At 36.7% G+C, this 14,284-nt stretch overlaps 1 protein-coding gene and 1 long non-coding RNA gene across 4 annotated transcripts in view; one reads left to right on the top strand and one right to left on the bottom strand.

The window, feature by feature from the left end:
• The first annotated feature begins 1,251 nt into the window (after window positions 1-1,251).
• ARHGAP15 (Rho GTPase activating protein 15) overlaps window positions 1,252-14,284 on the top strand; it is a 588,861-nt gene continuing 575,828 nt past the window's right edge. Inside the window, exons 1-2 of the mRNA XM_081814529.1 lie at window positions 1,252-1,268; window positions 1,628-1,766. The gene's annotated coding sequence lies outside the window, so the exon portion shown is untranslated. The remainder of the gene's footprint in view (window positions 1,269-1,627; window positions 1,767-14,284) is intronic.
• Window positions 13,847-14,284, bottom strand: part of LOC145720565 (uncharacterized) — a 6,709-nt gene continuing 6,271 nt past the window's right edge. For all 3 annotated transcript variants that reach the window (XR_014143633.1, XR_014143632.1, XR_014143634.1), the window contains one exon: window positions 13,847-14,013. This is a non-coding gene — a long non-coding RNA (uncharacterized LOC145720565). The remainder of the gene's footprint in view (window positions 14,014-14,284) is intronic.

The raw sequence follows: 14,284 nt of genomic DNA, 5'->3' as shown, positions 1-14,284 counted from the left end.
GGTGAGGCCTCTACATAAAACTTTTGAGATTCTGGTGCAGAGATCTACCTGTCCTGTGACGGCCCAAGACCGGCCTTGTATGTAAGTTCCCTGGCTTATTAAACCTGCAACCTACCAATCTGGCGTGGCTGCCTCTTTGGTCTCTCCTTGGCCTCCGTGTATGGAAGCCAGTTTCAGATTTCACTGGGAAGCCCCCAGGTTTGTGAACCAACGCTTTTATTCTGGCAGATAGATGGTTTTCATTTGTGTGTTCCATTATCTCAAAAATAACCTGAATCTCAGAGAATGTAAGTGGCTTGGCCAAGGTTAAATTAATAGCAGTGTCAGAATTGAGGCCTGAATTCTGATTTCCTCACTTTCAGTATCATGTTCTTTCCACTTTTTCTTCAGTGTTAAGGAGAATATTGAGTACAAACCTTCAGGGCTTTACACACTTAAAAAGGTGCATCCCAGAATGACCATTGATAGTGAGATCTTGGGTCAATCTGAAATATAATTTTGAAAAGGAAAGTCCTTGCAAGGGACATGCCATCCTTCACTTGGGCTATATATACCAAATATATATATATATATATTTTTTAAAGATTGTCTTTATGTGTGCCAAACATTCCACACCACTGAGAGCTATTACACAGATTTCTAGTCTAATTGGTTTGTATGACAAGAGATTGTGATTTAACTTTCTCATATATTTGGAAGGGGAGCTTTTCCTTTTGTGAAACTCCTGCAAATCTCACAAAATCAGCCAAGCCTGGACATCCAGGAGCTTATTTCTTGAACTCCATGGTTCAATAAAGATGCACATCCTATTGTTGTTGTTGAGAGCCCACCCTGCCCCCCCAATATATCTTGGACTGATTGCAGTCTGACACAGATGAGCACTTAGCAGCTTGCCAAAAATGACACCCTTTGCATCTTTTATTTTATTTTTCTTCTGAAATCAGGCCACACAAAGGATCATTCAGCTAGAGTAAAAGCTCGTCAGCAGATTTCAGAGCTGCTTAGGAAACTGCCACCCCAGTGTGAAAGCTACCCCCAGAGTGAGCGTCACAGCATGTGCTACCTAAGCAGCCTTCTCTCCTCCAGGTGGCATCAGGGCCCTGGGCTGTTGCATGCTCTCAAGTTCATTAGCAACCTGTCCAAGACCTTAGATTTAGGAACCGGGGCACCGCTTGGTTGGTCCATCTGTGAGTGAGACAGAAGTATCAGCTCTGTGAATTGGAAGTGGCTTCTTGGCTCCCCCAGTCAGTAAGCAGAGCCTCCCGATGGTATGTGAGCATGCCCACACCAACTGCGGACTGCAGAGACTTAGGTTTTAAGTTCTTGCTAGAAGGCAGAGAAAGAGGAAGTTCCCGTAATGCTTCCCCGCTGCCCCTCCCCTTGCTACATTTTTAACCATGCATTTACCCCCATTAAATCAGAATTGATGAAACCTATAGAAATGTAGTAATGTTTGAACATTGAAAAGCACATTGAAAAATAACAATATTCTTGACTATACAAGGCAATTTCTTCAAATCGAGTGGTGATGTGATGTGTGTTGTTAACCGTATCTACGCAGGAAGTGGTTTTATTTTAAAGTTTTTGTACTTACCCCCACCCCCTGCCTTTTTTTTTTTTTCTCCAGTACTGAAATTAAGCAGCATCCAACATAGGCCTACTCTTACGACATGTGACTCAACTTTACTGTTTTCCGTTTTGTTGAAAGAGTCATTAACAGTTGGAAGTTGATGGCAGTTTCAGTAACAAGTGATCACCGAGAAAAGGTAAGTGAATTTTAACTTCATATTGAACAGGAAATTTAAGCTTGAAAATGTTTGGCCGTGTCCTACGCTTTTGTGTGAACATACAAATATTTCTACAAAAACATGTTTTCACCTGTGGTTAAACATCTGTTTGTTTCTTTTGGTGGAGAAAGACTATTCTTTTCATATTTGCAACTGTCAAATTCAAAAGTTCTTTAACAGAAATTACACTAGGATCATTTGCTAAGATTTTATACTAAAATGTTAAAGACAGATTAAGGTATAGTTTTAGTTTGGACATACTTTTAAAAATAACTATTAGAGAAAATACGGGACTTTGCATCTTTAACTGATGGTTTTACAAAAATGTGTAGTATTCAGGATCCAGATAATGAAAGATTAAAACTTTGTAACAATTCTTTGTAACAACAAGAAATAACATCTGAATTGCAACGTGAAAGATTTCCACTATAAAGTGTTGTGTTAAGTTAGCATTAGAAATCTTTAAAAAGGTGTAGTTTATTAAATGTGTAGTTTATTAAAGAGCTATTAAAAAGCAGGACAGTTTATGGGGCGCCTGGGTGGCTCAGTCGTTAAGCGTCTGCCTTCGGCTCAGGTCATGATCCCAGGGTCCTGGGATCGAGCCCTGCATCGGGCTCCCTGCTCCGCGGGAAGCCTGCTTCTCCCTCTCCCACTCCCCCTGCTTGTGTTCCCTCTCTCGCTGGGTCTCTCTCGGTCAAATAAATAAAATATTAAAAAAAAAAAAAAAAAAAAAAAGCAGGACAGTTTTAAAATGCAAAAGAAAGTATTTTAATTTTTTTCCTAAATTGTACTTAAGAAGGGTTAGTTTCTATTTCATAAGCAAAACTCTCTGTTAAAAAAAGAAGACATAGCTGCCTTTATCGAAGGTTACTTTTGGGAGAAGGGGCAAATTAGAGATATATTTTTGGTATTTATATAATTATATAATTTTCCTTCTTTGAGATTTTCCAAAATAATATACCTTAGAAATGAAAGAGATTTGTTAACCATCAAGTGATGAGAACTTTTCTTTTATATTGACTTCTTGCTTTTACAAAATGTCTTTGTGTTCTGTAACATATGTACAAAAAAATATAAAGTACTGTTAATCTCAGAGACAAATACCTAAAATAAATCTGAGTGTAGATTTTTGAAAGAATTTTAATAAGAGCTCCAGATATGATCCGCTCTTCCCTAATATTATTTTTATTGTGCTGTTGAACGGGGGAAGTGATGGCCCCATAACACCGATTTTTTTGTGTTATTAAAAAATGGTTACAGGGTTGATAAGTGGCAACAATTCTTTTCTTTTATTATCTTTTATTGAAAGACACATATAAATGTTTTTTGATATGGTCAATTTAGTAGGAAATTATTCGGCATACTAGTACACTCTATTTTAAGACCTCTTCAGTAGTCAATACTGAGGCTAGCTACTTGTTGACTATTAAAATGATCACACACAAAAAAGAGATTAGGACCTGATGTTCAATACATGTTTTATTGTTGGACTGTGGGGAGGCCCTGGTAATATGCATTTGCTTTGATATTCTGATTAGCTTTTCAATTGGTTACATTTCCACACAATGGAAAGCATTATTTAAATCTGTCTTCAATATTGTGGTTCTGAACCTCTGCATCTACAGAAGCTATATAATTCAGATAGTTTGGGTTGATATGTTATTACTTTATTTCATTTCATTATAAAAGAAGATCACATGAATAAACATATGTAGTACTTACACATTAGCAAGAGTGACTATCCACATAAGCATTTGGCACTGAAAAAAGGTCCACAGTAGTTTTTTAAACCATTTCATATTTTTAAAAGCCAAATTCCTTGTTAAATGATTGTTTCTTGCAGAAGCTGTCAAATTAAAATATAAATACCTTATGAGGTGTGTCTAAAACTAAGAATGAATTACGTAGCTTGGTGTGGATTTATAAAGAGCAACAATTAGAGATGATAGACATAAAAACCAAGACACTCTCAGAATTGTTTGCAAAAACAAGTAATGCATTATCTCTTGAATACACAGACCAAATCTTAAAGAGAGTCAAGACAAATAACATACTATCGGTTATTATACCTTTATACATTTTAAGTGAATAAATAAGAAACAAATTTTGGTGAAATGAAACAATGCAGAGAATCTCATTTGGAAAGTAATTTCAAAGCTGATTTATTAAAAGTATATCATGCTTTTCCACTTGGGGCTAGCATTCAGCAAAATTCGGAAAGGAGACTCTTTTTTTCTTTGATATTCCTCCTTATTCTTTTTGAATGCTTTGTTTTGGAGTGGCCTGCTTTGTCCCTAACTTAGGGTCTCGCAGCCTTGGTACCTAGAAGGACAGACCCCACTTGGATCCTTCCATCCCACTCCCATTGTCCTTAAAACTTGCTCATTTATTTCCCGGAATTTAGAGCGTCTGATAAAAATAATCCATGTTCACAGGAGAAGGCTGCAGAGCTTTGTTTCTTTTTACTTCTTAACCAGGCCTCCCCTCCCTGGTATAATTTTAATAAGGTCTCTCAGCAGACAGATCCAAAGGAACAGCTACATGTTGAGGACTTCGGTCAAGTGTAGAGAATGATACCATGGCAAATAGTGGGGGGGGGAATATTTGGGGGCAGGAAGAGTGTTTCATTAACCATTGGTCCTGATATGGTATTTAAACACAGAGTGTCTTATACGAAGGGTCCATAGAGATGTGTCCATTTCTCTAAGATATTCCTGTATAAATATACACCATTCTTGTAGTGGATGAAAATTAATTGCACTATGCCTTAACACTATTTTAATATTCCCATACACTTAGAAAATATTTAACATAATCCATTGTTTAATATATATGCATTTTTAAAATAATTTAATATTCTTTTTTTTTTATTAAGATTTTATTTATTTATTTGAGAGAGAATGAGAGAGAGCACATGAGAGGGGGGAGGGTCAGAGGGAGAAGCAGACTCCCTGCCGAGCAGGGAGCCCGATGCGGGACTCGATCCAGGGACTCCAGGATCATGACCTGAGCCGAAGGCAGTCGCTTAACCAACTGAGCCACCCAGGTGCCCAATAATTTAATATTCTGAATTTAAATCTTTGGGTACCAGAAGCATATATATATATTTTTTGCATTGCATAATACATGTTAACGGAGTTAGACTTTAAAATATAAGTATTCTAAATTTCAGTTTAGAGTTGGCAAAATGCCTTTGTTTTCAAATGATAGAAAATGAGTTGAAATTAGTTTAGGCAATAAAGATAGGCATTAATTTGCATAACTGAAAAACCCAAGGAGAGCAAAGTCAGGCATAGTAGAATCCAGGAGCTCACACAGGATTAAGATTGGGTTATATTTTCTTCATTACCTAGCTCTTTTTTTTTTCACTGTGCTATCAGCCCTCTCTGACAGAAGCTAGCAGAGTTGACAAGAAAGCTTCAGGTTTACATTTCACCTTTTCAGAGTCTGTTGCAGAAGGTTGGCTTTCCCCTATCACCACAGTAAAGGTCTCAGACTGAGGTCTGATTGGACCAAATTTTGTCACCTGACCATGGTAGAGCTAATCATTAACTCTAAGACACAAACACCAAGAGTGACTGACTGGATTGGGTCCTAGGCCTTCTCTTGCATGGAGGAACCGCCCAAGCCTGCAACACACGTACTCTTAGCTGAACAGAGGTGTCTCCACATAGAAACGAAAATGCTTTCCCCAGAGGAAATGTGCCTTTATTTCTTATGGGTAAAAGCCACATAACTCTACTATACAGCCACATATGGTCACATTTAAAAACAGTGCTTATTCAAATTATAAAATAAAAATTTCTCCAAACTTTATAATCAGACAGAAATACAGTATCAGTTTAAAGGTAGGTCTGAATGAAGCAAACGTTTCAATTAAACTGAATTTTTAAGTATTTTTCAAGAGCTACCTCATATATGAACACCTGTCTCAATATTTTTCTTCTGGAAGTTTATAATCTAGTATGATTGTTATATTAATATTTATAATACAAGTAAAATTTGTCCAGTACCATACGAGGATTCAGAAGTTCGTGAAACATTTTGTATTCCTAAGTGCCAGGCAATAAATTAGAGAATTTCCGGGTGTTATATCATTTGATTATATCCTATCAGAGAGATCAGGACAGTTTGGGAGGAAAGATTTGTAGTAGTTTTCAGAGAGACCTAGGATTTGGGATTTGAGAAATATTCCAGAGAACAGAAAGGAGATATGTCCAGGCAAAAATGTCAGAGAATTTCCAAGGAAGAATGAGTTGTCTAGTTTTGTTAGCTGCAAGTATAGTAGTAGGAGGTAAGGCCAGAAAGACTGTTTGAGAAGATGAAGAAATGGAAATGAAGGAAACAAAGGGAATATATCCAGAAACCTGACAAGGTGTCAGAGACTAAGACAGTTGGGTGTAATCACTACTTGTAATCAAGTAGGTAAGTTAACAGATAAGTTAACCTGAAACTGAAGGGAGAGCACTTTAATGAGTGTGTATGTGGATGATGGGATATAAAGATGCACTGAGGAGACAAAGTTGAGGAAATATACGCTTCATGGTTCCCATCGCCTCTGAAATTGTAGGGAAGCTCATCTAATGAGACGGAATATTTATGGAATGCCAAAGAATAAGCAGAAAATCTTATTTTTAAAATTGGCCTTGTCGATTACACACAATACTATTGTGGGTTTAAAATTGATTTTCTCTTTTGGTGAGCATCAGCCCAATTCAATTCAATTATGTAAATAATTTTGAACTCTAAGTACACTGGGTTATGCTAGGAATTACTGGGGACACAAAGAATCAATGTGCTATCTAGCCAGTGAAAACTTTTTAGGTAGTTTAGTGCACAAACACAAGAATTTAAGTATAAATCTGTATGTATAAATGCAATGCTATAGAAATATCCCAGAACATTTTATTCTCAGAGTCCCAGACTCATTTTGCCAAATGCAATGGTCATTTACGTGTCTTCATATTATCTACTATGTGAGCTGCATTTGAGGCAATTGAACATTCCTGCCCTCTTAAACATCTCTCTTCCTTTGACTCCTGGGGTATTTCATTCTTTCAGTTTTTCACCAAACTAATTGGATGCTCTTTCTCTGTCTCCTTTGATAAATCTTCCTCATCATTCAACTCTAAATATTGGAGTGCCTTGCACTCAGTCTTCAGATTTCTATCTTTTTTAGCTTTAGCTCTTGTCTTCCAAGTTTATTCCTAGGCAAATGTCTTGCAGTGCCATGAGTTTAAATATGATCTGTATTCTAGTTAGATCTCAAGATTGGAACTTTTTCTTAGCATTATAACTATAAATGCAACTGGCTACTCATCATCTTCACTTGAATGTCTCATCGAGATATCAAAATGAGTATGTTCAAAACTAACCTCTTACTTATTCCCTGCTTGCCCCCAACCCAACTTGCTTCTTCCTTATTTTCATCCATCTCAGTTAATGGCACCACCATTCATCTATCTGTTGAGGACAATAAACTAGAATTAACATCAATTATACTCTTACCCACACATTTCCTACCCCAAACCACATTCAATTCATCAGCAATAAGCAGAGCCTGCAAAATAATGACTTAGATCTCATTATCCTGTTTACTTAACTTTTCTCAATAGTGGCTCTTGAAAAGTTATATATTTTTTTCACACTAATGGTTCATTATTTTTTGTTAATTTTTTGTTTGTTGGTTGGTATAATGACTTTTCCTCAAAAAAACTGCTAAATGAATACACTACAATCTGTGGCATGTAGTAACATCAAATTTTAGATAAAACTGCACTCCCTGATTCACTTTCTACTTTCAAGTAAGAAAAAATCATACAAAACATATGGAGCAATTTTGGTTTGCACATGTTTGAATGAACTCAAGAAGGTTGAAGAGGTGGCAACTTCTAGAACCTTCCACGTAGGTTTTTTTGTGACCCTAAAGATGTTTTTCTGTGCTATAATTGATTATTAAGAACACTGTGTGGGCAAGAAAACCATAAGTCTCACAAACATTGAAAACATTGGTAGAGGGGCGCCTGGGTGGCTCAGTTGGTTAAGCAACTGCCTTCGGCTCAGGTCATGATCCTAGAGTCCCAGGATCGAGTCCTGCATCAGGCTCCCTGCTCAGCAGGGGGTCTGCTTCTCTCTCCGACCCTCCTCCCTCTCATGCTCTCTCTCTCTCTCTCTGTCAATAAATAAGTAAAAATCTTTAAAAAAAAAGAAAACATTGGTAGGGGAAATGATGCAGAAAAAATGAAATTTAATAAATAAAAGAAACATTTCTATATTACATCTTATATACACTTTATTTTTTATCAAATTGTTGCTATTACTTATGTAAGCAGATTTATTTTATCTATTCATATATTTTTGTATTTGTAAATGTTGGTTGTATATCTTGGGATTTTGTTTAACAGCTTTTCTCTTAGGAGGAATGAATTAGACATTAAGCAAGGGGTAAAATGTATATTGAAATATCCCAAATTCAGTTACTTATTACCACTTCTACCACTGATAATACAGAATCTTCTTGACTCATCTCCCTGCTTCTATTTTTCATACCATAGTTATTTCCCAAGAAGTAGCCAAAGTGACTTCTTAAGATTTAATCCTACAACTTTCCCAATAAAAAAAAATTCTAAATGACTTTCTATTATATTTCAAATTAGTTCAGTCTCCTTTCATGACTTGTAAGGCCCTCTCTTTCTCATTACTTTGCTTTCATTTTTCTAAACAGCATTTTGGATATGGGGAATTATTATTATTATTTTTTGTCCACTTGTTTAGTGGCTATTTTCAACTTAGACTGAATCATCTATGAGCATATTGACCTTGTCTATTTGCTACTGAATATCTAGAAAGTAGAACATGGTAAGCATATGAAAAACACTCAGTGAATATTTGATTAGTGAAAGAATAAATGATATAAAAGTTGACTCTGGACTGTAGAGTCAGAAAAGGCTTTCTGGAGATTTGTGGCTTCCCTGGGTCTGAAAAAAATAGGATAAATTTAGGGGAAGAGAAGCTAGAAACATATTTTAAACAAATGACACATGATGGGTATGTTTTGAGTAACCTCACAGTGATGAAAGGTTGGATTGAAAGGCTGGATTCACTACATCAAAAACTAATGATGTACTATACAGTGGCTAACTGAACATAGTAATAATAAAAAAGAAAGCCTGGATTCATTATATACTACAGTGCCTTTCTGAAACTCAGAAGAAATGACCCGCCATCTGAAAACATATTGCCAGAAACTGAAGGAAAACACCAATCATCTTTAAGCATTTAAATTTTAAGCTATTTTACTAAAACCATTAATTTTATGTTTACTTTAATTTCTTCAAAATGTAGAGAACTTTTTCTAGTCTCTACTGGTGTAATGCTGAACTTAGAGTCAAATGAGATCTCTGTTTAAAGGAGCTCTGAAAGGTAGAATGCTCAGGAAATTGGGTGCTGAGTCAAGGGAAATTTTGTTTCTGCTCATTTATCTTTCGACATTAGTTAATTTTATGTTAGAATGGAAAGGCTAGAGTCTGAGCAATGGAACTCTTATTCATCTTTCTGCTAAAGGCACTAGGAAATCAAGTAATCTGAGATTCCATGTACTATTACCTCTTCATACCAGGATGGTTGTCTTAAGTGGAATACAGGAGAAAAATGAGTGTTGATTACCCTAGTGGTATCTCCAACACTGTGGTAGGCACTATGGTGTTACAAAATATAGACAATGTTTTCTCATTCTCAAGATGCTTACATTAACGTGAGACACTCATCAATATAAATTAGAGTGGCACTGTTAATAATGAGCATCATAGCTATGATTACGATATTATGTATAATGCATGTTATATATTAGGTGTTTTGCCTACGTAATAGTATCTGATAGCCACAAAAATCATGTTAAGAAGTTAATACTCCCATTTTAAAGATAAGGAAGTTAAAGGTAAGTGGCTAAGTGCCCAAATTTACAGAGCTATCTGATAGAGTATGTCATGATTTAGAGGCGTATCTGGGATAAATCCATGAATAGACAAAATCCATGTTATTTTCACTATGCCATGCTAACTATTTCTAAGCCATTTAATTGTCAGCAGTTAAGCAGTGCTGGACTTCATCCGTGAGACGCTAGAGTCTGAAAGTGTCCAAACGGATCCTCCTTTGTTTGCTGTCTAAAACAATACCATCTGTGGAAGACCTTTTTCTTGTTTGCTGCATATATTGCTTTCTGTAGAAATGTTATACAACATGTGACGAAGAAAACATTTTTTTGCCTCCATTTCTGTCATACTGCAGGTGCCTTTTCTATTTCTCTTTTCTTTTTCCTGTAAACCTATGTCTCCCCTCAGCCCACAAATCCCCCAAATACTTTCTTAGACCATGCTGTCGATTATGAAAGTAACTAGCTACAAATGGTTATTCAGTATTTGAAATGTGCCTTGTCTAAATTGAGTGTAAAATAACCAGATTTTGAAGACGTAGTACAAATAAAAAGAATATTAAAAGCTTTACATTGATTATATGCTGAAATTACAAAATTTTAGCATATTGAATTAAATAAAATATATTTTTAAAGTTAATGTAACCCACTTCATTTTTCTCCTGTAATGTGGTTGCCAGAACATTTAAATTTTTTCCAGTTACCTGGCCTGAAATTAAATGAATGAATGAATGAATGAATGAATGAATAAATAAATAGATAAACTTCCTCAAATATAGTCCTTAAATTTCTATCTTTGCTCTTGGCTTTTCTCCCAATATTGTTCCTCATTTTCAGTTGTCACTTGATGCCACTCCATGGAATCCCAACAGTAGTTCAAACTGATTATGTCTCAAGTTAGCCCCTAATCTCCCCACAGAATCCTTCTCTTTCTCCTGCTAACTTCAGTTAAGATGTCCCTATTCCTGAAATCACCTATACAAGTAAGCTTGGAATTTCTATGGACTCCTGGATACTGCTTATTGCATGCAATCAATCAGTTGCTATGTTTTAGGGGCATCCATTTCCTTCTTTCCATTTCATTTATTGTCACAGTTACTAACTTGGTCATCCATTAAATCTTGCCTAGACTATGGCCAAAGGGGTCTTGCTTTCATGCTCCTGTTTCTCTTACTCCTTTACTTTGCCTATTTCAGATTCACTTCATGTCATCAGGGTGATGGTTCGGTTCAAGTTAATTAACACAAGTAAGAATATCTATTATCTATTTATGTTCTATTCAGAGTTTTTTTTTTTAAAGGCTTTAAAAAATTTTTTATTGTTATGTTAATCACCATACATTACATCATTAATTTTTGATGTAGTGTTCCATGATTCATTGTTTGTTATTTAGAGTTTTAAAAGTGGTTTTACATACATTATTTTATGTGATCATTCAGCAAGCTAGTAAGAAAAACAAGAGCTTTTCATAGATTTGATAGAAAACAATGAAATATAGAAAAATTAAATTGTTTCAGGACATGTCAAGAACATTTTTCCTGTTTCCTGATTTCTGAGCCTGTGCTCTTAATATTTTATTATCACTGTAAGGAATAAAAAAAGTTCTGGAACAGAATTTGGTCAATTGATTGGATGGAGAGAAGAGAATGAATGGTCCTACAACCTGGCATTTGGTGCCTGTCTGAAATCTCTGGGCTCCACCACTTGCTAGATGTCATCTATGGTATTTTGTACAAGTTACTTAATCTCTTGAAGACTGAATTCCCTCATCTATAAAATGAGGAGTTTCCTCACAAGATAAAAAAGAAAATAACATATGTAAAGAACTTTGCCTAGCTTTTGGTACAAAATAATTGCTTTAAAAAGGTTAAATGTAGTATGAATAGTAGCTGTAGTAGTAACAGTTTTATCAGGTTGTCTAGAATTAAATGATGACCATATTTTTCCTTCATTATGATATAAAAATCATGGCAGGATAATTCTGGTTTATTTCAATTCTAAGTATTATGATAACATTATGAAACTCATCAAGAGCAATTTCTTGCTATTAGTTTCATTTCCTCAATACAGCTGTGTGGGGGAATATAGTATAGCCATGTGGAGGAGAAGAAAGAAGGCTCTTTTCTTGTTTATTTACCAATTTTTGGTTGATATGGAAATTTTCTTTCAAGCAGCTCAAGATGTGTCCTCACTGAAAATACCCTTTAATTTTGAAGAATTAATCCATCACACCGAGCAATTTATTTATTTATTTATTTATTTATTTATTTATTTATTTAGGCAGCAAAGTTTATTGGGCAATAGTACAAAGCTCCCAAAGAGGGAGGGGACCCGAGAGGGTTGCCCACACAGAAATAATTTATTTATTTATTTATTTTTATTTTTTAAAGATTTTATTTACTTATTTGTCAGAGAGAGAGAGACAGACAGAGAACACAAACAGAGGGAGCAGGGCAAGCAGAGAGAGAAGCAGGCTCCCTGCTGAGCAGGGGGAGCCCGATGCGGGGCTCGATCCCAGGACCCCAGGGTTCATGACCTGAGCCTAAGGCAGACGCTTAACCAACTGAGCCACCCAGGTGTCCCCACACAGAGCAATTTAAAAAGTGTTAGAGAATCATTGACTCTTGGACTTGAAATTAAAATGAAGCAAAGAAAAACTACAGATAAGGAGAGAGAAAAAAAGTAGAATTTTCCTCATCTATTTTTATAGTATATCTTATTTTTCCCAGGGTGGTAAGGTGGTGACGTAAATGGTTCATGAGGCAGATATGCTGGAGTCCTAGCAAAGTGATTCTGAGAAGGAAAAATAAGAAAGAAATTTGGAAGGTCCAGGGTCTAGGTTGCTGATCCAGTTAGAGAAGAATTAGAACTGTTTTGTTTTGTTTTGTTTTTTCCCTGGGGAATCCTGCTCAGGATACTCAGTACAGAGGTTGAATGACTCCATCGATCTCAGTCCTAATTCTGAAAGCAGTCAGTGTGAGGACATTGGATTAATGAAAGCGGGTGTGGCCGTGGGAAGTGACGGAGCAAATACTCAGTGGCAGTGGTGTTGTCCTTGGAGAACTGGCTCTATATCCTACAGAGCTAGAAGTCTAGCTCTAGGAAGAGGGATTAGCAAGTGGGCCATAGTTTCAGAGTGAGAAATCAGCTTGAAAGGAAGACTAGAGACTGGTCAGCACAGCAGATGGGTAGAGAGCAGGGTTTGAGGCTGGGAAGGTGGGGAAGGCGAGATACAGTGATTGTTCTGACTTCCCCTGACTGTGGTGCACTGTATCCTAGGTCCATTTGGCATCTCTTGATGTGGGGAAGTAGGAAAATAAGACAAAAAAAAAAAGAATCCAGTGACTCTTGGGATTGGGAATCCCAATCATTCTAATATGGTGGCCAACCTGAACTTGTTGGAGATGCTCATGGTCCTGGGGGAGTTAAAGACAGGGGATTTCAGGCAGATACCAGATGCTTGTAATGCTCTCCATACAGTACAGAGCAATGCTGACAAATATAGTGTCTGATGTTAAAGAACCCACAGCCAATTTGGTCAGAAGAGACGCACAACTCAAATAGAGAACAGAAAACAATAGAAGTCGGGATATAATTATCTGCCAAAATGTAATAGGAACAATAAAGGAGGTCAGAGCAGGGAGGGGAGAAAAGGGGAACTTGCTTAGCAATAGCAAAGAGCACAGCACAGTATCCTACTCTTGATAATGTGAGATCATGCTGAAAAAGCTATACAGATAAATGAGATAATATTCATCTCTGAGGAACCTCTTTCTAAACCAGTGGTACAGATACAGTCTCTTGGTTTTGTTCTCCACTTCTAATTCTACCGGCTTGGATTGAAAAATAATAAAATATAGAAAATGATACCGATTCAGCATGCAGCAGAAAGAGCTGTATGCGAACATCAGAGGAGCAATACCCCTGGAGGTGACTGGCACCACAAAGGCTCACAGACCAGTCAGGATATCTATGCAGATAAAGTAGAAAGGGAGAGAACCTCTGGATCAGAGAGAACTTGCCCTGTTTCCAGGATGTAGAAGCTGCCCACCCCCAGCTGACTGTTATCATACATCCTTGACCAGTTTTCTACATCTTCTGATTTTTCAAGGGAAGACACACAGATCCGCACCTGTTTTTTTTTTTTTTTTTTTTGAGTACAAATCCTGATTTTCAATTGGAAACTGATTCAAAACATTCTAAAACATTGTTCAGGCCCAACAACATATGTCTGTGGGTTGAATTTGGCTGGCAGTCTAGCCGGTTTTCCACCTCTTCTTGAATTTATAGCTGCTCCTAAGAAAGCAGGAGCAGAGTGTCATGATTAGAAAGAACTAGACTCCTCCAGATAACTTCCATATACAGAATAAATCTTTTTTTTTTTTTTAAAGATTTTATTTATTTATTTGAGAGAGAGAATGAGAGACAGAGAGCATGAGAGGGAGGAGGGTCAGAGGGAGAAGCAGACTCCCTGCCGAGCAGGGAGCCCGATGCGGGACTCGATCCCGGGACTCCAGGATCATGACCTGAGCCGAAGGCAGTCGCTTAACCAACTGAGCCACCCAGG

The sequence above is a fragment of the Leptonychotes weddellii genome, chromosome 3, assembly GCF_054177405.1.
Source record: "Leptonychotes weddellii isolate Sample4059 chromosome 3, ASM5417740v2, whole genome shotgun sequence".
In the NCBI taxonomy this organism is placed as follows: domain Eukaryota; kingdom Metazoa; phylum Chordata; class Mammalia; order Carnivora; family Phocidae; genus Leptonychotes; species Leptonychotes weddellii.
The sequence above is the reverse complement of the archived record's forward strand: the minus strand, read 5'-3'. Positions and strand labels throughout refer to the sequence as shown.